Here is a 24313-nt window from a genome sequence, read left to right on the forward strand (position 1 = left end):
ACTGGTTAAGAAAAATGAGGTACATCTATGCAATAGAATTTTGTGCAATCATATAAAATGATGATGTGAAAGAATATCCTGTTGGGACAAGTTCATCAAGGGCAGGTGAACAGCAGTTAACAGAGGTTATTTTTACTTCTTTTCCAGCACATAAAATCCTGAGCTTTGGGATCCTCAAAATTTTATTCCACAAGTATGGCTGCAATAGTTTGAACCTGAAAATCATTCAAAGGCAGAAAAAAACAGAGAGCTAACCTCCCCAAAGAGCCTCAAAAAAAAAAAAAAAAAGGCACCAAATCACCCACCATTCAGCAACAGTATTGTCTGATGTTGCCTACAAAACAATTTTCAAAATATACGCCAGCAGAAATAGTTATTTTGCAATAAAGAATTATTTTTTTTTCCCTCTCTGCCTACCTGTAGCCCTCACCCAGTGGTCATGGTGCTTGCTTTCCATGCTACACATCCACAGAGTCTTTGACATGACCACATTTATGGTGCTCAAAGCCCTCTCTTTTATTCACCCTCATTTTTGTCTTTTCTGCTTGTCCTTCACATATTCTCCATGTTACATGCTTTTAGGCCCTTTAACCCATTCCCATGCCTCTCCTCTGTGCTTCTCCTTTTTTCTTTTTTAACCTTTCTTTTTTTGTAACATTTATTCCTTTCTTGAGAGACAGAGACATTGTGAGTGGGGAAAGAACAGAGAGAGAGGAAGACAGAATCCAAAGCAGGCTCCAGGCGCTGAGCCGGGCTCAGCACAGAGCCCAACACAGGGCTCAAGCTCATTAACCGTGAGATGATGGCCTGAGCCAAAGATGCTTAACCAGCTGAACTCCTGTGCTTCTCCTTTAAATGTTACACTATAAAAAGTTACGCTATAGCAGTCAAGGTGGGATGGACCAGTAATGAGTCCAGCAAGAGAACTACCTCCCTAGTCTTAAATGTTCTTCTTCATTAATGTCACTTAATAATGTCACAATATTCTTAGTAATCATGCATATTGACTCATGTCAAGTTTACTATCAACATAAACCCCCAAGTCTTTTCTATATCCCCCGTGCTTAACATGCATAGTTCCATTTGCTTTGGCTCCCAAATTCCATGTATTTTGGCTTCGAGGTTCCAGTTTAACCCTATTATATTTCAGTATATCATAATAAAGCATTTTTATTCATAGATGACATTTACCAAAAATAACAACTTTAGTTAAGAAATAAACTATAGCCTTTCTTTCTGGTAAAAATCAAGAAGTTTTTTCTTCATGTCCTTTATAACTCAATATAATAAAGTCCCATCAGCTGAAAATAAAAGAACGGTCATCTTTCTGTTCACCGTAGTAAGAGGTGGGGAGAAAACAGGCAAAATACAATTAACTCAGTCACAAATAATATGAGTGTGTAATAAGTAACGGAGAAAACATTTCAAAACACATCCTGGTGCTGCCCAACTGAAAATGTGTAACTCTTTCATCCCCAAACTTTCCCAATTGACTAAGGCATAGGTCCTGTCTGAGTATCAGCATAGAAGATCCCATGCTGAATATTAGCACCTTAGGCCAAGGACAGGTCCGTTAAACTACAATCATCAAATATTATTTTTACTTGATTTTCTTATGCGATAGTAATAAATATAGTCTATGGCAGAATAGCTGCGTCTAGAGATTACATACTTGTTAATAGATGTTGTCTTGAGATGCAAGCTTAGTTACATGCTATCTGACTAGGGTACAATGTGGATGCAATAATAAATAATGTATAAATATTTTTTATAAGCGAAGTATTGTCCTTCTGACTAGACTGTCAGCCTGCTCAGACCATGGATCTTCTTCATTATTCTTGTTCATTGTTCTTCCCTACCACTTAGCAAAGTTCCTGGCCTCTGGTATGCTCAATAATGTGTGTTATAGTCAATTAAGAATCAGAGAAACTACCTTTTGGGTCCATCCATTCAGATCTATACTTGTAGAATTATTAGAAGCCCTCCTTTCAAAAATGGTTCTTTAAAAGTTTAGGGGATGTATCTATCAGTCAGTATTCCAGCAGGAAACAGAGGACACCCTGAAAAGGTATTTTGAAGAAAATTTAATAAAAGGACTATTTCCAGACATACTGCAATGGTAGAGGAATGACCAAGGGATATTAAGGCACCCAGGAAAGGCATCAGTGGGAAATCCCTACTATTCCTAAACCTGCTGGGGAAGGAAAGGAAAGTGTTACAAAAACCCAGTGAGTTGAAACTATTATAGAAGAAGAGATGTTAAACAAGAGCTGGAGCCTGAAAGGGACGAAGACACACTAGTCTTAGCCTGGAGTGGGAAGAAACAGCAAGAAATACTCCAACATTTCTCTTCACTATATGTACTTTATATGTTATAAATAGCTATTAAAATAATAACGAGATAAATATTTTTGTGCATATTTTTCTCTCTGATCATTTCCCTAGTATAAATTCATAATGGTAGAATTGATGAATCACAGACCAAAACTGTTGAAACATGAATGGTCCTTCAGGAAGACTGTACCAAATTGTGCTGTACAATATACCATTATTGTGACTTTGCTATTTCTTGATATTCTTACTAATTAACACACACTCCCCAGGTGTCAAGTTCTCTGTCACCTCAATGAGTTTATTTCTATTGTATACTCAGTATGGCTGACTCTACTCTTCACCTAATGCTCATGACCTGGTCTTGAAAGTATTTCCTCACCCATCTCTGTCAGTTCCTATTTATTTGGTCTACATTTCTATCATACTCCTGGCACCTCACCACATATAGTGCATTGCAATCATCTGCTCATTTGTTTGTCTCTTAAACTATACAGTGAGTTATTTGAAAAAAAAAAAGAACTATTCATTAAAAGTAGTACTATTAATATTCAACTCTGTAACTGCTATTTAGTACTATCTGAAATGCAGGAAATACATAGAGTTATGTTTTAAATGAAAAAGATATGGAAGCTGACCACCATCATATTATGATCCAAAAATGATCCATCAATCCCCACATGGGATTTGTTGTTCCATTCAGCTTGGCTCTAGTGTGAGTTACCTATGGCTGGCCAACTCTGGAGAAGAGCATTTCTCTTGAGAATTCCATGGGGCTTAGCCAGTTATAAGAAGCTGCCCAGACCATTCTTTAAAGGATGTTGTTAACCTATCCTTTGAGTATTAAGAGTATAAGAGATCATAAGATCAAGGAGAATGGGGATCTGGCTGGGGATCAGCCGAGCTGTAGACCAGATGTCACTCCAATCTCTTTCTTCCAGGACCTATTCACATCCATCAGTATACTTGGTGCATATTTGGTTATTCAGAGAAGACAGGAGAATTTGAATGTTATGAGAGTAGGAAGTGGATGGGAAGTGTGAGAGGGAAGTTAGAAAAGCAGGAGCAGAAGGACTTCACTCCCCATTCAGCCAATAAGCCACACTTAAGTCTACAACAAAAGGTAAAGGCAAGACCATACAAAACTGTTTTTGTTCATGTGTCTGTTATTTAATGAAAGTATGGAAAAGTCATCAGGGCATTGGTGAGAGCCCGAAGCTGATGGAACCCTGCACTGCTGAGCTCAAGCTAAGTGGCCTTGGGGCAGAGTGGTAGACAGAGGCAGAGAAGTGAGGGTGCGTTCTGTGCTCCATGGCTGCAGGGTGCTCACTGAGCAACACTGGCTCCTGACAGCCATGTTCTTATTCACCCTGTGGCAGTTGTAACACTGAGGTCTTGGCAAGTGGCTCTTTAGGTGATGAATGTGGACAATAGAGGAGAAAGCAGAGGGTGAGTAGGGAAAATGCTTTCTGCCAACTATAGCAGATTAGATATCTGAGAACCTCCTTCAATGACTCCTTTCCTGGAATACACAGGGGACTTCCTTTTCCCCCTTCTTTGGGTCCAAGCTTTTAGCGAGTGTCTCAGTGGGGCCTGAGGTATGATAGGAGGGACCAATGTGTCCAGGGTGAAATTTTTAGCTGGTGTAATCAAGAGATGGAGCATATAAATAAATACATTGAGAATAATGCAAACTGGGCATTTTATTACCAGATAAGAGAGTTATAATTAAGGAAAGGGAAATGCTAGTACACGTTATAGTGCTTGACTGAACTGGTTTGTGATAGATGATAGATACACAGATAGACACACAAGCAGATAAAGAGATGGAGGTGAATATGTATGGTTGCACACTCAGATTTCCTCATGCTGTCCTATGAGAAGCTCTAGCAGCAAGAACACTCTGAAGGTTAGATCTTGATTCCCTAATATCATTCTCCATTGAAAGGAGCCAGGGCTTCTTGAAATAATGCCTCTCAGAGTGCCTGGGTGACTCAGCTGGTTGAACGTCTGACTTTTGATTTCACCTTAGGTCATGATCACAAGGTCATGAGATTGAGCCCTGCATAGGGCTCTGTGCTGGGTGTGGAGCCTACCTGAGAATCAGAAAGAAAAAGAAAGAAAAGAAAGAAAGAAAGAGAGAAAGAAAGAGAGAAAGAAAGAGAGAAAGAAAGAGAGAAAGAAAGAGAGAAAGAAAGAGAGAAAGAAAGAGAGAAAGGAAGAGAGAAAGGAAGAGAGAAAGGAAGAGAGAAAGAAAGGAAGAGAGAAAGGAAGAAAGAAAGAAAGAAAGAAAGAAAGAAAGAAAGAAGAAAGAAAGAAAGAAAGAAAGAAAGAAAGAAAGAAAAGAAAGAAAGAAAGAAAGAAAGAAAGAAAGAAAAAGAAAGAAAGAAAGAAAGAAAGAAAGAAAGAAAGAAAGAAAGAAAGAAAGAAAGAAAGAAAAGAAAGAAAGAGAGAGGGAGGGAGGGAGGGAGGGAGGGAGGAAAGGGAAAGAGAGAGAGAGAAAGAGAGAGAGAGAGAGAGAGGCAGAGAAGGAAAGAAAAGGAAAAAGAAAAAGAGAAATAATTCTCTCTAGGACTAGGGCAAGAAAATGACATAATAAGACTAAAACTTTTTGTGCCAGGAAGTAATAAAACACTCTAGAATGATGGAGAATTCAAAAGGCCACATAAATCAGTTTAAAGGGGCCTCCTTGGTATAGCCCAGGACAATATAAATATGAAAATAAAAGAATAATTATAACATATTGCAACTCCTTGAATAAAATAGGAAGCCATGAGTACATGCTGATATAAATGAACAAACAAAGGTAAGAGAAGGGAAAGTTTCATCTTACAATACATGGCCAATTAGTAAATCTAGAATGTATGGTGGAGTCAGAAAATCACCATTTGACATTACATGATTCAACATTTGTTTGTTTGTTTGTTTGTTTAATTACTTAAATTCAAGTTAGTTAACATACAGTGTAGTATTTGTTTCAGGAGTTGAATCCTTTGATTCATCACTTACATATAACACCCAGTGCTCATCCCAACAAGTGCCCTCCCTAATGCCCATCACCCCTTTAGCCCATTCCCCCACCCAATACTCCTCCAGCAACCCTCAGTTTGTTCTCTGCATTTAAGAGTCTCTTATGGTTTGTATCTCTCTTTTTATCTTTTCTTCTTTTCCTCTATGTTCATCTGTTTCTTTCTGTTCACTATATGTACTTTATTTATCAGTCTAGATAGTTTCTTCTCAGTACCATCTATGTTTACACCATCTATAATTATTTTTCAGTCTCCATATTTGACTTCTTCCCAGTTTGGGTAAATGGGATCTGCCTCTTGAGACTATGCTTCTCATTTGGTCCCCCATCACTTCCATCATGTGTCTGGCCTCCTTACCTTTCCTCAGCCCAAATCCCCAACCACAGCCCAAATCCAGAAAAAAAAAAAGACAAAACCGATTAACGTCTGCTTTTGATATAAAAACAATGAATGCAGTTTTTCCTTTTTTTCCCCTTCCAACAGCGCTTTTCCCCCTTTCATCTGAAATATGTCTCAGAATTGGTTACTGTTCAGTCCTCTCCCAGTCTCTTCAAAGTTGAAATAATATGAAAGTGACTTAATACCTTATCCTTTATATAGAATGTGTTCTGCAGCCATTAGAAGGATGAAAAGGGGGATAGAAAGGGGGGTAAACATATTCTCCAGTTTATTTCCTTCCTTTTTTATCTCACTGATTGCCCCTTTTTTATTTTTATTTATTTACTATATTTTCTGTAGAGAGAGCACACACAAGCCAGGGCAGAGAGAGAGAGAGAGAGAGAGAATCTTAAGCAGGGTCCATTCTCAGCATGGAGTCCCACGCAGGGCTCGATCCCATGACCCTGGGGTGATGACCTGAGCCAAAATCAAGAAGTCAGTTGCTCAAACAATTGAGCCATCCAGGTGCCTCTGATTCCCCTCTCTTACCCTTCACCACAGGAATTATTATTTTGATTATCAGATGGACAAAAAAGCAGTGGGCAAGTAGCCCTAATATCTGGATTGTAACCAAATTCTGCCAAGACAAATGATGTGATCTTAGTTAAGCAAAGGAATCATTTGAGCTTAGTTTTCTCACTGAAAAAAATGAGAGGTTTGACCTGGTAACTTCTTAGGGCTTTGTTATTTCTGAGTCCATGAGTCTATGATTTGAGCTTTAGATCTTGAAACGCTCCTGAGCATGGCCTCAAAATTCATCTCTTTTTTACTGACATTAGTGACTTCCTATAATCTCTTGGTTTCATATGCCAATATCCTGATAACCCCAGCCTGATAATCCTGATATCTCTAGCTCCAATCCCTCCATTCCTCCCACCGTGAGATTTCTATATGCAATTGCCCACTTGATATCTTCACTTGGCTGTTCAATAGGCATTACAAATATAATATCTGTAAAAGAAGTCTCCATTTCTGTCCCCTCCTCCCTTTCCAGTTTCCGCCATCTCAGTAAAGGGCAAAATCATCTACTTAGTTTCTCACACAAAAAATTTAGCAAACTTCACTGATTCTTTTTTCTTTCAGGCTCCACATTCAAGTTACCAGTAACTCTTATTTGCTTTTCCTTCCAAACTACGTTCGTTCAGTGAGACATCTGTTCAGCTCTTCACCACAGCCGTGACTTACTTAGCCCCAGCTATCATCACCTCTCCCATGAATTACTATCCTTGCCTATTTTGTCCCCTACCTTATAGTCTCTCAGGAGCTTTCAAGTGCTTTTTGAAAACTGAAATCCAAGTATATCACTTCCTGGGGCGCCTGGGTGGCTTAGTCGGTTAAGCGTCCGACTTTCGCTTAGGTCATGATCTCGCGGTTCGTGGGTTCGAGCCCCGCGTCGGGCTCTGTGCTGACTGCCAGCTCAGAGCCTGGAGCCTACTTCAGAGCTTGTGTCTCCCTCTCTCTCTGACCCTCCCCTGCTCACGCTGTCTCTCTCTCTCTCTCCTAGAAATAAATAAAAATATTAAAAAAAAAAAGAACAAGTATATCACTTCCTTGTTCAAAATCTTCCAGTAGTATGCCAATATACTCAGGAAAATAGTACAAATTTGTGACCTAAAGGCTTTACCTGCCCCTAGCACTTGCTCCCCTCTCAAATTTCATCTTCCCTCTGCAACAGTCACTCTGGCTCCTTTGTGTTCTTTATGTATGCTGTAAAGAGGTGAGCTAGGTGCCTCCCAAACCTGAACCATCTTCCTCCCGAACACAGAGCTAGGTTGCATTTCCCAGCCTCCTGTATCGATAGGAGTGGCATGTGATGGGTTCTTGCTGGTGAAATAAGAAAGGACAGGTACCTGCCATTTTCCAGAACTGGCCGGTAAAAACCTCCCACATGATCTGTTTTCCTCATCTGCCAATGGGATAGAGAGGACTCGGGATGCTAGAGAGTGGTAGAGCCACCAGGGGAAGGGTCCTGAATCCCTGAAACTATACAGGGAAGCACATCCACTAAACCCACACTAGCCTCTGCTATGAGCAAGAAATAAGCATTCTTTGTGTTACACCACTTGAGTTTCCATGGTGGGCATGGGCAATATTGGTATTGGTTTCCAATCTTTTTAGGAATTTCCCTGGTATAATCTAAAATCAGCCCATGACTAGGGCAGAGAGAGGCCAGAGAAAGGCAGCCACTACAGATTGATAGGCAGCAGGTTTTTTGTTTTTTTAATTTTTTCTTAATGATTTTTTTATTTTTTTCTGAGAGAGGAAGAGAGACAGCATGAGCAGGGGAGGGTCAGAGGGAGAGAGGGAGATACAGAATCCAAAACAGACTCCAGGCTCTGAGCTGGCAGTTAGCACAGAGCCCGACACGGGGCTCGAACCCACGAGCCATGAGGTCATGACCTGAGCCGAAGTCAGACACTTAACCAATGGAACCACCCAGATACCCCAATAGGTGTCAGGTTTAATAAGCAAGGGAACTTATTTATGAGGCTTGTTTTGGGTGCCCACATGACAAGTAGATCTCTGCACCCACTTGTCAAATCTTAGCAACTTACATGGCAGCCTTAACTGGGACCAGCCATGTGTACCATCTAGATGGTCTCAGCCTCACACCGCTGTCTCAAGAGTGTGTCCTTGGTACAGCTTCCAGGACAAGAAAAGGAAGTGGAATGTACATTCCAATGACAGGGAAGGAAGTGAGAAGCACCTCTGACTGTTGGGGTCCAGCTCGTGGGTCATCCAGTGGTCACATCTTCCTAATGACCTCCTCTGACATTTGTTAAACATTTAGCCTCCCAGGAGCACTGGGTGGCTCAGTGGGTTAAGCATCAAACTCTTGATTTTGGTACAGTTCACGAGTTCAAGCCCCATACTGGGCTCTGCACTGACAGTGCGGAGCCTGCTTGAATTCTCTCTTTCCTACTCTCTCTGCCCCTCCCTCACTCTCTCAAAATAAATAAATACACTTTTTAAAAAATTTAGTCTCTCATAACCAAAGCATGAACCAAATTTCTTTGTATGTCACTTGCTTCCTATTTGAAATCTTCCTTCTGTATTCATGTGGCCTATTTCATTAGATCTTTGCCCAAATGTCACCTCCTCAAAGAAGCCTTCTCTGACTACTCATTTAAACTAACCTACCCCCATTTTCCTATCTATTATCCCTACCCCATTTTCCTATCTATTATCCCCTTACATACACTAATTTTTTTCAAAGTGCTTCTCATCACTTAATATTGTTATATGTTTAAGTTTTGTTTACTGTCTCTTTCACACCAAAATATAAGATCCAAGAGGATAGTGCCACCTGTTTTTTTTCTTTTTTTTCCATTGTTGTATACTTCATACTAAATCAATGCTTCTTACATAAAAGGAGCTCTATCACCACCTGAATGAATGAGTTAATGAGTGAGTGAGTGAATGAGTGAGTGAATTTTAGCTGCTCTTTAGCAGCGTGGCCCTCTTTCAGCTGTTACTGTCACCACAAACCCAATTTCCACTCACACACCTCATTTTCAGATACACAGCAGTACCCACCTCGTCACTCTCCATCAATTAAGCTTTCGCTTCCCTTATCTTAACAGCTCCAAATGAGGCAGTGTGCCTCCTGAAAGGTGATATTCTGTCATGGATTTTTTTTTTTTTTTAAGTTGAGAGGAGCGAAAAAACAAAGGTAAACTCTAAACCAGTCTTAGAGTCTGATGGGAAGGAAGAATACAGTGGCCTTTGAGCACCTGGGCTGAGACAGCCCCACCATAGATGCTTCCCAGCTCTTCCTTCCAGGCTGAACTCCCAGGTTCTCGGAACTTCTAGTCCTCCACTTCTCTTTGGTCTCTCGGCTGGCTTTGGACCTGAGCAGTGCCTTCAGAAAGAACCTTAGTGTAGTTAAGAGTTGGACAACCTTGGGTTCAAAGTCAAGCTCTAACCTCATCAAGTCCACAATTCAAAGTGAGGTCATATTCATTAATTCAACATTTGTGGAGTGCTTTCTATGCACAACTCTAGACTAAATGATGAAAAAACATCCACAAAATACATGTCATAGAATGCTACATCTGGAAGTTTATAATCTAGTAGGAAAGATAGGCATAAGTTCACAATCTCTTGGTTACAACTGTCGTAAACTCCCTGTTGAAGAAGCCACTGGTTTGCTGATGGGTCATATCAGTCCCTAAACTGTGGGATGGGATTAGGAAATATTTCTGAAATATAATTGAAGCTGAAACCAAAAGGATGAGAGATTAACTAACCAAAACTGGGCCACCAAGGCAGAAGGGCAATGCGAATGTGCAGCTTGAGCCAGAAAGATGCCTGGATTATTCAGAAACATGGCCCAAGGTCAGAGTGGCCAGTACACAGTAAGCAAGGTGGAAACCAATGGAAAGGAGGCAAGGACAAAATGGTACCACAGTAGGCCATATTTAGGACCTCAGTAAGCTAAGGACAATGGGAAATTATTGAAATATTTTAGCAAGGGAAGAACAGCAGGGCACAATCAGTTTTGCATTTTGTAATGATTGCTCAGGTCTCTGAAGAAGATGGGCTGTTAGAGAGCAAGTGTGGAAAAGAGAGTCAACCAGGTAGTAAGTACTACAAGATCCAAGTAACAACTAACGACTCCTTGGACTAGAGTGTTAATAAAGATGGAGAGAAGCAGATCTACTTGAGAGATATTTAGGACACAAAGTCACTAGACCCATGATGGATTGACATGGGTAGTGATGGAAGAGAGTGCCTCCAGGAAGTCTCTTCACTTTCTTTCTTATTTTTTTTTCTTCAAGTTTATTTATTTATTTTGAGAGAGAGAGAATACAAGCAGGGGAGGGGCAGAGAGAACCCAAGCAGGCTCCAAGATCCATGTTGAGCCCAACTTGGGGCTCAATCCCAGGACCATGAGATCATGACTTGAGCCAAAATCAAGAGTCAGATGCTTAACTGAATGAGCCACCCAGGTGCCCCAACTCTTGGCTTTCTAATTTGAGCAACTGGGAAGATGCTGCTGCCTTCACTGAGCAGTGCTATCTGCACTGGGACCAGGGCAGGCTGAGGGGAAAGAGCATAACTGTGATTTTGAACATTTTGACTTTGCACTGGCAACAATTTATTGCCTGTGAGTCTTGAGCAGATGCATGCAATAGTAAGGACATTATACTAAAGAGTGATTATATAGCCTAGAGCGTGGCCCAGCAGAGTAAGTGCTCAGCAATGTTACTTACTTTTCCCTTCTTACCACCAGCCTTTGGTCATTAACTCATTCCATACCTGTCAAGCAGTCGTCTAGATACGTGAGTGAACCCATGAAGTTCCTGTTGTTATGGGGTTTACTTTCTAGAAGGATAGAAAGATGATAAAATAAGCAGACAGTAAGTACTCTAGCTAAACTCTAGGAAGATGAATAGAGCAAAGAAAAGAGATGGGTGCTGCTTTATGTAGAGTAACCAAGAAGTCTCTCTGGTAAGGTGAAAGTTAAGCACAGACCTGAGTGAAATGAGGAAGCCAGCCATAAATGCAATGAAGCAGAAAGGGACCCAGCCAGAAGGGACACAAAATCATAAAGACCCTGAGGGGCCTTTGCTTGGCTTGTTCTAGAAGACGCATAAAGAACTGTGTGGCTGGAAGCCAGTAAGCAAGGGGGGCCCAGTAGGAGTTGATGCTAAACAAATGGCCAGGGTTCATTCATACAAGGTGAGCACTTTGGCATTCAATCAGAAGCCACTGGAGGACTGTGAGCTGGTGAGTGACAAAAGCCATGTTCTACAGGACAGAATGCTGCTGTCCATGACAGATGCAGAAGCCTTCATCGACAGAACCAGCTCTCTCTAATGCTCTTTTTTTTTTTTCTATTTCTACCTCGACTCAGTGAGTGAATATAGAACAGCTATAGAATCCAATTAATTTGTTTAAATGACATTTACAGAGCATTTGCTATGAATCTCTTACAAGCCCTTTTACATGTTACAAATAACTCAGATAACAGTCTCCTTGCATTACACCTTTGCTGGAGATTAATCACATACCTAACATGCTTGTACACTATTTTATTTGGTGTTCATGTCAATCTTGGAAGTAGATTTTATTATCTCCCCTTCACAGATGAGGAAACTGAGGGTCAGAGAAGTTAAATAACTTATGTAAAATCCCAGTAAATAACAAATGGTGGAGTCAGCCTTCACCACATGTGCCCAAGGCTACCAGACTCCAAGTCTGTACTGCTGCCACGGCTTTGTGACAAGGTATCTCGGTGGCACGTGATTCTCCCCATGAACATGTATTATATTGAGAGGAAAGGATCTGAAAACAGAAAAATGACCAGCCAGCACAAAGTAAGTTCACATTCCNGTGCATCACTAACAATGAATGGAGAAAGAAATTTTCAAGCACAGAAGTGGAAAAAACCTTCCAAGCAGAAAAGATGGCAGAGTATATACACTGTTTAAGGACCCATTATACTGTCTTTAATGCTCATATGTTCACACATACACATATGTGCTGTGGCCCTACCTAAAATCAGGTAAGTCACTATGTTTTAAAAGACCCTAGGGGCACCTGGGTGGCTCATTCGATTAAGCATCTGAGTTCGACTCAGGTCATGATCTCATGGTTCGTGGGTTCCAGCCCCGCGTTGGGATCTGTGCTGACAGCTAGCTCAGAGCCTAGAGGCTGTTTCGGATTCTGTGTCACCCTCCCCTGTTCACACTGTCTCTCTCTCTCTCTCTCTCTCTCTCAGAAATAAATAAAAACATTAAAAAAAAGTTAAAAAAAAATAAAGTTAAAGACCCTAGATCTATTCTACTATACAGTCAGGAAGAGAAATGCTGTCATCTATCAGTTGTCAAACTGTATCGTCCACCTTCTTGGCCTCCTCCTTCTTTGTTGGGTCACCTGTGCGGGGCTGGGGAGTTTACGTGTTAAATAGTAATCCGTGTTAAATAGTAATTTGGGTGATTCGAATGCTGGCAGCACAATGACTGTGCTCTCTGAGAACCATCTGAATCACAACTCAACAAATGTTAGCAACTGTCATATTTGCCAGAGGCAACCATTGCGCCTACAGTCTGGGAAAGAGTAAAAGGTAGGGTAAGTGTTTAAAAGAAAAGGCTGCCAGAAGTTAACCAGAGTGGAAAAAGCCATGATTTAGCAGAGCTCAGTAGTGACTTAGAGGGGCCTTCTGATTTCTAATCTGCCCCTTGGGNCGTACTGCAAGCATTTAATGCCTACATAAAACATGGGGCCATAATGAAGATAATTGAAAGAATGACTTTCATCAATATTTAATTAGCATTTGGTGCTAACTCATTATTTCAGTACAATTAATTTGACATCTTGCTATAAGTCCTGAACAGATTTCAATCCAGAGGGCTGTTTTATTGGCGAGACACGTGTAACATCACACATGCCCCTGCCCAGAGGAAACAATATGAAATATGGGGGGGATGATTGACAGTTTAATCTAGCTCTGAATCGCAAAGCCTAATATATTAAAACCAAATAAGCATGTTTACTTAGCAAGGCAAATCCAGTTCTAATAGAACTCCTGGCCTTGCTCGCCAGTCAGGGATTTGTTTCAGCTCAACTTTCTGATGTATCATCTGTTGCAGTTTTAAGGAAAAGTTTCAGAGTAAGGGCATGCTGTTGGTCACCTGCAATACAAGTTTAAGGACTCACACACTTGAACAATTAAGATGCTCAATGTATTATTCTGCTAAAGACAAGGAAGTCTCAGCAGGAAGGGAGTGAAGAACGCAAGGCCTGGATCCAGGGATCTGGGTTTATGCTGGTCCTCCAATAAAACCACTTGTTAGCCTTTGGGCAAGTCCCTGAACATTCCTGTGGCTTATTTTATGTATGTGCAGAAAAGGTAGATAAGCCCCATTAAATCAGTGTCCCTCAAACTACCTGTGGTAAAAGGATGAGTTTCACGTCTTACATTTTGTTTTGTTTTTCTCATTTTCAAGTGGTTGTGAATAGATATGGCCTTAAAATAAAATTTTTAAAAATGAATAGAAAATTCTATGTTCCCAACACTGTTCTTGGCACTGATGTGATGAAATAGCAAATAAAAACACAAATAAATTTCCTGAGTCCATGAACCTTATATTCTAGTGGGAAGAAGAAAAATAGTAAATAAGAAAGCCAATAGAGAAAAAGAGAATTGAGGACAGTGGTAAGAGATGGGAGGAAGGAAAGAAGCTAGTAGGTCAGAGAGTGACAGGGCATGATGGGCTGTGTTCACCAGTGGGGAGAGGGGTCTCTGAGGGAGGCTCTGAGGCAAAGACTAAAAGTTGAGATTGGAAGGTGAGAGGAGCCAGGGATGCCTACCCCCTGGAGAGGAGCGCTCCAGGCATCTTTGCTGAGTGCCAATTACCCACCAGGCACTAGCACTTGCACTGAGTCTAGGGTTGCAAAGATTGATTTGATATAGCCCTCGCCTCTGAAAAGGTCATTTTCTAATTAATATTCATAAATAATTAAAACATTTTAATGTAAGGGATTTGGGTACTTTATTGACCTCTTGATGTGACTAATTGTTCAAAAAAATTATTAACAGATAACATCTTTATTGAATACCTGCTGTGTGCCAGGCCTTCTTCAAAGCAATTTTCATAGATTTCTAGACTATATATGGCAGGTTTCATGATGATAATGGCTATATTATGACTATTTAATAGTTAAAAAGGCAGAGAATAGGTAATTTCCCCAAATCAGTTAGCAAGTGAGAAAGGCAGAAATTAAACCTTGTAGTCTGATGCCAAACTCTAGACCTTTTTTATTATACTGAAACTACTCTTTTTTTAAAATTTTTTAAAATGTTTTTTATTTATTTTTGAGACAGAGAGAGATAGAGCATGAGCGGGGTAAGGGCAGAGAGAGAGAGGGACACAGAATCCGAAGCAGGCTACAGGCTCTGAGCTGTCAGCACAGAGCCTGATGTGGGGCTCGAACCCACAAACTGTGAGATCATGATCTGAGCTAAAGATGGACACTTAACCAACTGAGCCACCCAGGTGCCCCTATTCCTTTCTTTTTTTAAATGTTTATTTATTTTAGAGAGAGAAGGAGGCAGAGCATGAGCAGGGAAGGAGTAGAGAGAGAGAGGGAGACAATGAATCCCTATTAGGCTCCAGGCTCTGAGCTGTCAGCATAGATCTGACGCAGGGCTACAACTCATGAACTGTGAGATCATGACCTGAGCCAAAGCTGGATGCTTAACCGACTGAGTCACCCAGACGCCCCATACTGAAACTACTTCTTATAGTATTCTTAAAAAGGTTTTCCTATACAGAGTTCAGAGGTCAATATATTTTAAAAAAAGATTACTCTTTTTATTTTGTGTGGGAGCCCGACAGTGACCACAAGAAAGCGTGGTTAGGGACGCGGGGATGTGCCTGCACACGGGGCTCCCTGCCTGGGCAAAGCATGCCTGCAAACAGGGTGCTCTGCCAGGAGGCCTGCACACAATATCCAAGTTGAATGGTCCGCTCGCAAACGAGGGAACATGCCCTCCTTAGAAGTAAGGAGAAGGCTGGAGTTGTGGGCAGGCCTCTTAGTAAACATGTTGTGGTCGCTTCCTCCCTTTGCTCCCCCCTGTCCTTGAAATGTGTTTGGCTACTTGCCCTTAATTGGTAAAGGAATGCATCTTGTAGATTTCAGTTTGTATCCAGTTACCGGGGTATAAAATAAACCGCAAGAGGGGCTTGCGTAGAATTGTTCCTCCGGCCGGAGTTGTGTCTGTGTCTGTCTTTTGTGTGTGTCTTGTCCTTTGTGTCATTTCGTCCACAACATTTTATAACTATAAATATTTTTCTATGCCAATATTCAGTTCAATTATTTTACAAATGGGAAGTCATATATTCTATACTAAAATAATTTATAACTTCAAAAAAATAGCAAAAAATAATAAAAAGATATATGAAATAAAGCTCATATTTTAATTATTAGGCTTAATAGATGTACAATTATTCTTCAAAATTGTTATAATGCTTTCTATACTCTTCTTCTCAACTTCTTGTGCATATCTGTTGTGGATTAGTGAACATTGTGGACAATACTTGAGGGACACTACTTTAGACTTCTCTCAGGAAGAACTAAGGAAATAAAGTGATTTTATTTTTTATTTTTTAAATTTGATTTTTTGAGAGAGAGAGAGCACGTGAATAGGAACGGGGCAGAGAGAGAGGAAGACAGAGGATCCGAAGTAGGCTCCTGAGGCTATCGGCATAAAGCCTGATTCGGTACTCATACTCACAAACCTTGAGATCATGACCTGAGCAGAAGTGGGACGCTTAACAAGTCAGATACTTAACTGACTGAGCCACCCCAGGAAATGAAGAAATTTTATTTATTTATTTTTTTAATTTTTTAAATTAAAAATTTTTTTTTTAATTTTTGAGAGTCAGAGAGAGACAGCGTGAGCAGGGGAGGGTCAGAGAGAGAGAGATACAGAATGCAGAGACAGGCTCTAGACTCTGAGCTAGCTGTTAGCACAGAGTCCGATGCAGGGCTCAAACCCACGAACTGTGAGATCATGACCTGAGCCAAAGTCGGACGCTTAACGGACTGAGCCACCCAGATGCCCCAAAGAGATTTTAAAACAATAGGAAGCAAAAGCAAAAAGCATTCCAATTATGAGAGTCTATTTCTGAAAAAAAAGGGCAGCAATAGCATTTGGATATAGGGAGGAGACTGGCTTTTCTTAGGATTTAAGTAAGGAACAACAATGATCCCTAATTTTGAGTTAGTCACCCATCTGAGACTTCTTGGGCCACACGTTCAAGAATAACACACTAACTTTATGTTGAATTCTGCCATAAACAGAATGAGAATACTAACTGGACAAATTGGGATGATAATAGTATGTACGATGTATCAAAGGCTTTGAAAAGCAGAGAGACGTCTGCTTTATAATATTCTGAGATGGAAGTTGTGTGTGAAACAATTTTGTTGAGGTTAAACTGACATAAAATAAACTGCAAATGTTTGAAGTGCAGTATGGAGGAGACTGAGAGCCAGAGTCTTACAGGTAGGGTACAACAGCCCCAGTCAGCAGAGGACTGGGCTGCTAGCCACGTGGCCAAAACAGCTAGGATCAAAACAGGATCAACCGTTGGACAGATCACGCCATTGGAGGGATGTGGCTGATTCTGTTGAAGCAGTCATAAGCAGGGAGCACCTACTTTTAAATTTTTATTTTACTTTACTTTATTTTTTTAAACTTTTTACCTTAATTCCTGTATAGTTAACATACAGTGTTTTATTAGTTTCAGGTATACAATATATGATTCAACAATTCTATACATTACTCAGTGCTCATCATGATTAGTGTAGTCATAATCTCCTTCACTTATTTCACCCATCACCCATACCCCTCCCCTCTGGTAACCACCAGTTGGTTCTCTCTGTACTTTGGAATCTATTTCTTGTGCCACCTGGGTGGCTCAGTCAGTTAAGCCTCAGACTTCAGCTCAGGTCATGATCTCATGGTTTGTGGGTTCAAGCCCTGTGTCACGCTCCATGCTGACAGCTCAAAGTCTGAAGCCTGCTTTGGACTCTGTGTCTCCCTTTGTCGTTTTGCTACTCCTCTGCTAGCATTCTCTCTCTCTGTCTCTCAAAAATAAATAAACATTTTTTAGAGGTACTCACTGCTAGATCTTTAAGTTAAACAGGGTACCAGTGCCTTTGTAAATTTTATCTCAAGTTTCTGGATTGATAGCACCATGAAGAAGAAAAAGGTCTGGGAGGGTTGTTGAGCCAAATGAGGAAAAGGGCTCTTATATGTTCTTTTTTTTCTGGTGTTTACTGGTTGTTAAATTCTTGTTATTTTACAAAATAAAAGTGGTTCTGCAAACACACACACACACAAAATAAATAAATAAACATTAAATTTTTTTTAAAAAGAGTTTATTTCTTGGTTTGTCTCTCTTGCTCTTTTTTCTTTGCTCATTGTTTTGTTTCTTAAAGTCCACATATGAGTAAAATCATATGGTATTTATCTTTCTCTGACTGACTTATTTCACTTAGCATAATACTCTCTTAACTCTATCCACGTTGTTACAAATGGCAAGATTTCCTTCCTTTTTATATACCTTCTTTACCCATTCACCTACCCATTACTTAGGCTCTTTCCATAATTTTGCTATTGTAAATAATGCTGCTATTAACATAGGGGTGCATATATCCCTTTGAATTAGTGTTTTGGTACTTTGGGGGTAAATACTCAGTAGTGCAATTTACTGGATGGTAGAGTAGTTCTATTTTTAACTTTTTGAGGAATCTCCACACTGTTTTCCACAGTGGTTACACCAGTTTGCAAAATTTGAGGATGTACCAAAAAGACTCAGAAATAGAGATAGACAATATTTAAATTTACAGATTAAATAATAACATTAATTAAAATAATCTATGGCAGGGACACCTGGGTGTCTCAGTTGGTTGAACATCCTACTTCTGCTCAGGTCATGATCTCACAGTTCATGAGTTTGAGCCCCACATCAGGCTCACTATTGTTGGCCTGTCAGCACAAAACCTACTTCAGATCCTCTGTCCTCCTCTGTCTGCCTCTCCCCTGCCTGAACTCTCCAAAAACTAAATAAATAAAATAACCTATGACAAACAGAATATCAAAAATTTAAATGAAGACAATGTCATATTGAGCTCTATTGGAGCTTGAGGTAAAAGGAAAAATGTGCCCCCTATATCTATGTTTTTATCTATTTTTTAATGACTAGTATGTCTCAGAATATTAAAGCAGTTGAAAAAATATTGAAAAAATTGAAAAGTATGTGTATTAAAATTTAAAATATTATTTTAAATATAAATATTTTATTTACACTAAAAATAACTTATTATAATCTAACTGTAATGGAAGCAGGCTCATCAATAATATTTTAAAAATCTAATTCTGGACCTTGCAGATACCACAGAGCCACCAGTGCCACCCAGCCATGGTCAACCCAATCGTGTTCTTTGACATCACCATGGATTCCAAGCCCTTGGGCCACATATCCTTCAAGCTGTTTGCAGACAAAGTTCCAAAGACAGCAGAGAACTCTTATGCTCTGAGCATGGAGGAGAAAGGATTTGGTTATAACTTTTCCTGCTTTCACAGGATCATTCCAAGATTTCTGTGCCAGGCTAGTGACTTCACATGCCATAATGGCACTGGCGGTAAGTCCATTTACAGGGAGAAATTAGATGATGAAAATTTCATCTTGAAGCACACGGGTCCAGGCATCTTGTTCATGGCAAATGCAGGACCTAACATAAACAATTTCCAGTTTTTCATCTGCACTTCTGAGACTGAGTGGTTGGATGGTAACCATGTGGTCTTTTGCAAGGTGAAAGAGGGCATGAATAGTGTAGAAGCCATGGAACATCTGGGGTCCAGGAATGGCAAGACTAGCAAGAAGATCACCATTGCTGACTGTGCACAGATCTAATAAATTTGACTTGGGTTTTATCTTAACCAGCAGACCATTCCTTCTGTAGCTGAGGAGAGGACCCCTCCCCCACTATCTGCTTGAACTTCTCTGTAACCTCTGTGCTCTTACTGCAGCTCTATGGGTTCCATACTTTCCTAACTCCCCTCCAAATCTAGCTGGACTGCAGAGTTAAGTTTGTGATTATGAAATAAAAACTAAACAATGATAACAAAAGATAAAAATCTATTTCTGGAAAAAACATAGACATTAAAATATATAAAAATACGGATAAATGAAGGGGGCATACTTTTCCTTTTGCTTCAGGTTACAACATGTTTCAGCACAGAATACTTTCTGAGAATAAAGCCATATGAAGAAAAACAAAGCAGGGAGATGTCAGGGAAAGGAGAGAGGTGAAGAGGCAGAAAGAAAGCCACAGAAAGGTTAGCATCCTTTGTACATGTGCGTCTGACTGTATCAGTAGCTCGGTCTGTATCTGCACTTCTCAGCTATGTGTGCATTAGTTTATGCTGTTGTCGTTGTGTGATTTGTGTTCTGTCTCTTGAAATTCAAAAGCCATGTTTAATCAGGGGCTTTGTCTAAAGTTGGGTTCCTGAAGCAGACCCTGAGATATATGCTAGTTCAAGAAGTTTCCTTGGTAGGGGATCCCCAGAAAATACCAGGGGAGAATGAGAACGTGAGAGGGAGAGGGAAGGGAGGGGATAAAAGGAAGCTTTGTGAAGCAGTGTGTCACTTGAAGAACTTGAAGGTCTCTGGGGCTCTATGCAACATATCTCAAAATTCCCTCACCCCACCCCAAGTGGTGTAGCTGTAGCTCCCATCTGCCATTAGCTCCTAAGGGCTCTGACTCCCTGGCATTTAAGTCTGCCTCTTGCTTGGGTCAAGAGAAAGATGTTAAACAGAGACTCTTAGGTGTTTGCAGTAGAAGTCTGACAACCCACGTGTACTGGAAAGATGGCATTTGGGACTATGCTGAGAACACCTATGATGCCTACCACAGTCTTGAAGGATGAATACATTTACTAAAGGTACATAGAACAAAGTCTCCCTCCTTACAGGCCAAAGTGGGAAGCTGGTGATTTATAGTGGAAAGCTCCCAGAATGTGGAGTTGGAAAAAGCAGACTTGAAGGTTATCTGCAGATCTTACTGGTTATGTGGATTGGACAAATCTCTTAATGTCTTTGATTCATCCGTATGTTTCCTCATCTGTGGAATGAGTAGAATGATAATAAAACCAACTTCAGAGCAATGCAAGGAGGATCAAATGAGGTAAAGAATGGATGAGAAATGCCTTTAAACAATTGATTTTAATTTTTTCTATTGGGGAGTCTTAGAAAAGAAGTTTCCATGATGTAGGGTATTCAAAAATTACTCGGAGAACTTATTAAAAATAGAGTGACATCTAGAGCTTCTGATTCAAGGCACCTAGTGTGTGACCCTAGATGCATTATTTAAAAGTTGCTCTGTAAGACCAAAACATGTGGCTTGTGGGCCATACCTTGAGAAACGCTGTAACCAGACAAAATATATGAAAGGAGAAAGCAACCAGCTGTGACTGAAAGATAGGCCTGGGCAAGGAGCTGAAGGTCATGCAGGCAACTAAAGGGAACTTGGGTTTACCCTGTGAGCAAAGAAGCAACATGTCAAAGGCTTTAAAATAGGGGAGGAGCACCTGGGTGGCTCAGTCAGTTAAGTGTCCAACTCTTAGTTTCGACTCAGGTCTTGGTCTCATGTTTCGTGAGATGGAGCCCTGTGTCAGGCTCTGTGCTGACAATGCAGAGCCTACTTGGGATTCTCTCTCTTCTCTCCCTGCCCCTCCCCAGCTTGCGCTCTCGCTCTCTCGCTCTCTCTCTCTCCCTCTTTCTCTCTCTCAGTAAACAAACATTTAAAAAATATTAAAATAAAGGAGTAAAATGATTAATACCACACAGGAGAGAAATGCCTTTGGCTATGGCGCTGAGAATAGATTAAGGGAGGGTAGCAAGGTGAGGACTGAGAAAACAAGAGTGGGGAGGCTGGTAGGAAATGAGACTGGGAACTGGGGGAATCAACGTGAGAATAGGAGACATGGGTGTTGGGAAACAAATGCTAATAACAAATTTTAAGAGAGAAAGCAGAACACCAAAATGTACACGCATACTATATGTTCCTATTATGTTTATACATTTGTGTGTATGTACGTATAAACACACACACACAGACACACACACATTTACACAGAAAAAAGCAAAGGAAATGCAACCAAATGTTAATGCTTATCTCTGGATAGTAAATTACAGTGGAGATTTTAAGGCTTGTTTTAAAAACACATCTTTTCTCCCATAATAAACATGTATTACTTTTATGATTATATAAAAAAGACTATAAAGAAAGAAAGAGGAAACACTTCATTATAAAACAATATCATAGGAATGACTGAGGAACAGCCAAAGCAGAAAATCGACAAAAGAATAAGCCATTCTTCTTGAGGACTTAGAAGCAAATTCTGGTGAACCCTTTGGCACTATTAGTTAACTGTGATGTGCCTATTTAGGTTTCTTTTCAGCTACTACTATTACCTCATATGCCTTTAAAATATAATTAAATAAGTTACTGCAGGTTGATTGATGGCTTAAATCTTGCTCACTTGCAAAATGGGTAGAACTTGGGAACTATGTATATATTGCACATTCAAGGGGTGAAATGCTTTTCTGTTTCTTTAATGATTTTTAACTTTAAGGTAGAGTAGGATACGCACAAGGGAAGAAAAAACAATCCATAGTTTTCAGAACTGACAAGAAAATGTGTAAGGCTTAGTAAAAATCATGCCAAGAAGCATGGTATGGTAATATATCTAAGAAAATCCAATATATCAAGCTGTTCTTAGATTAGCATATGTTAATTTGGGTTGACTGAAACTTGATGGTTGGCTGGAAGTGTAAAAGAGTAAATATAATTGATGACCGCAAAATTGGGAGTAACATAGCATGGAGCATTCAGGATTGGCAATTTTTCTACTTTTAATGAGCTTCTAATAAAGCTCTCACATTCATACTGCCACGTTATGGAGGAGGTCCAAAGGTTCCCTGGGCTCCCAAAAGCAGCTGATAGCCCTTAAAAATCCTCACAGGGCCTTTCTGTTGACATCCAATACAAGGGAGCCAAGATAACTTTAAAGAGAAAAGTCAGGCTGGGTTCAAATAGGTAAAGGACTAGTTACCTCACAATGTTAACAAAGGGTTCAAAGAGGGATTTTCACGAAAAGCTAGTTTTAGCAGGGGCATCATCATGGTCGAGGAGGATAAGACGGCTTGTGCTTTGTCCACTGTCATTCCAAGCAAAACAAATGGGCCCCGAAAACTTCCCAGGAAAGTCTGGTGCATATTTAAGCAAAGGTTGTAAATAGAATTGCAGGGCACAGTTTGTATTCTAGGGAATACTGGGACCTGGGTAGAAATTTGAACAAAGCAATAAGAAAAAACAAGCAGATCTCAAGTCAATACAGTGGAAACACTTGCTATTTGCTGTTTCCTGCCCAAGAGGTCAAAATGTCTCCATATAGTCTTGTCCAGGAAAAGTGATACTTAACTCCAATGATTCCTGCTTTATGGACTATGGACTTCTAAGGAACTATGGATTTTGCAAGGTGACTCATACACGTAGATACACAAGTCTTAGATAAGAAGATATAAGAATGTAGAATTACCTGCAAAGACTACTGGCATTTCTTCTCACCTATATTTATATACCTACTACTATTTTTCAAATGTATGTCAATTTTATTTAAATTAATTCTTAGCAACTTTGGACATTTGATCTGTTAGCAATAAGCACATACCAAAAATATGTCAACTCTGGTGTGAGAGACTGTGAAAACTGTTGACATCAAAGGAGACCTTCCTTGCTCAAAAAAAATTTATGAATGCCTGCTTTAAATAATTTACAATTACCAGTATATGATAGTAAAAGAGTTTCTGGTAATAGCTTAGTGCAGTGGCTCTTGATCTTGGCTGCATGTTCTAACTACCTGGGAGGTTTTAAAAAACTTCACTGCCCAGGTCATGTTCAGAATCTGTGAGGTGAGACCTCAGCATCAGAGTGTTTAAAGCATATATATCTCAATTTTAATTTATTTGAAAACTGAAAAGACACACATGGTAAACATTTCTACATATAAAAAAGCATATGCAAAGAAAAGTCACTCTCTTACCTCTTATTCAAACACCTATTATCTTTTCAGACACTACCACTATTACCAGCTTCTGGGCAATGATGCAGAATATCAAAAATTGATATTCTTATTATGATATGAATTTTTAACAATAATCCTTGCCAAACATAGGACAGCCTATACTGTACGGATGGATGTAGCATAAAGCCATGATCCCTTGGGTCGCAAAGAAACAAGCTGCTAACCTGAGCAGGATCAGTTGCTTCTATGTTTTGCATAAATCTTCCTTTGCTATATGTTCATTAATTTTGCCATCTGTTAGCTCTCAGTGACAGACAAGCAGTAGTAGACACCAAAGGTTAAGAAATACTTTGGGAGATAAACTTTAGTTTGAGAAAATTCTATCAGTTAACTTAATTTTTATGCAAATAAATGCCACTGCCATTGCCTTGAAGAATTTGGAGCTGTGCTTGGGTGGAGAAGGCAGAAAGGACTAGAATAGAGACGGGATGGTTTTTTCTGGCTCTATGCCTTTAAATATCCAGACCCTAGAAGCACAAAAATCATGTCTCAAGAGTTGTCCAAGATTAATTAGAATTTGCTGTGAAGACCACATCTTTATCTTTTCATTCCTCTTATCTCTGGGTTTCCCCTTTTAACAACCCACTGTCACACCACCCCTTTAAGTCAGGAACAATTGTCTCCAGTGCATCCAGAGTACCTTGCACAGTGGATGGGTTTGGAATGCAAGACTGCAAGACCCATACGAGCAGAGGAATCCTAGCAGATCTACTAGCAAAAATGGCTGAACCTCAAGCTTCAGTGAGAAGTGGGTGTGTGCTTGGAAAAAGGGCAAAGGGAGATCTGCAAAAGTTACTAAAGAAAATGTTGTCCCAGGGATTTTTCAAGGAAAGAACAAAAATCA

The 24313-nt window shown here is 40.0% G+C and overlaps 1 long non-coding RNA gene and 1 pseudogene across 2 annotated transcripts in view; one reads left to right on the forward strand and one right to left on the reverse strand.

The window, feature by feature from the left end:
* Window positions 1-24313, reverse strand: part of LOC144234461 (uncharacterized) — a 133209-nt gene that overhangs the window by 101143 nt on the left and 7753 nt on the right. The window lies entirely within an intron of this gene.
* LOC144234513 (peptidyl-prolyl cis-trans isomerase A pseudogene) lies at window positions 13682-19234 on the forward strand (annotated as a pseudogene).

The sequence above is a fragment of the Crocuta crocuta genome, unplaced genomic scaffold (genome assembly GCF_008692635.1).
Source record: "Crocuta crocuta isolate KB4526 unplaced genomic scaffold, BGI_CrCroc_1.0 scaffold154, whole genome shotgun sequence".
NCBI lineage: Eukaryota > Metazoa > Chordata > Mammalia > Carnivora > Hyaenidae > Crocuta > Crocuta crocuta.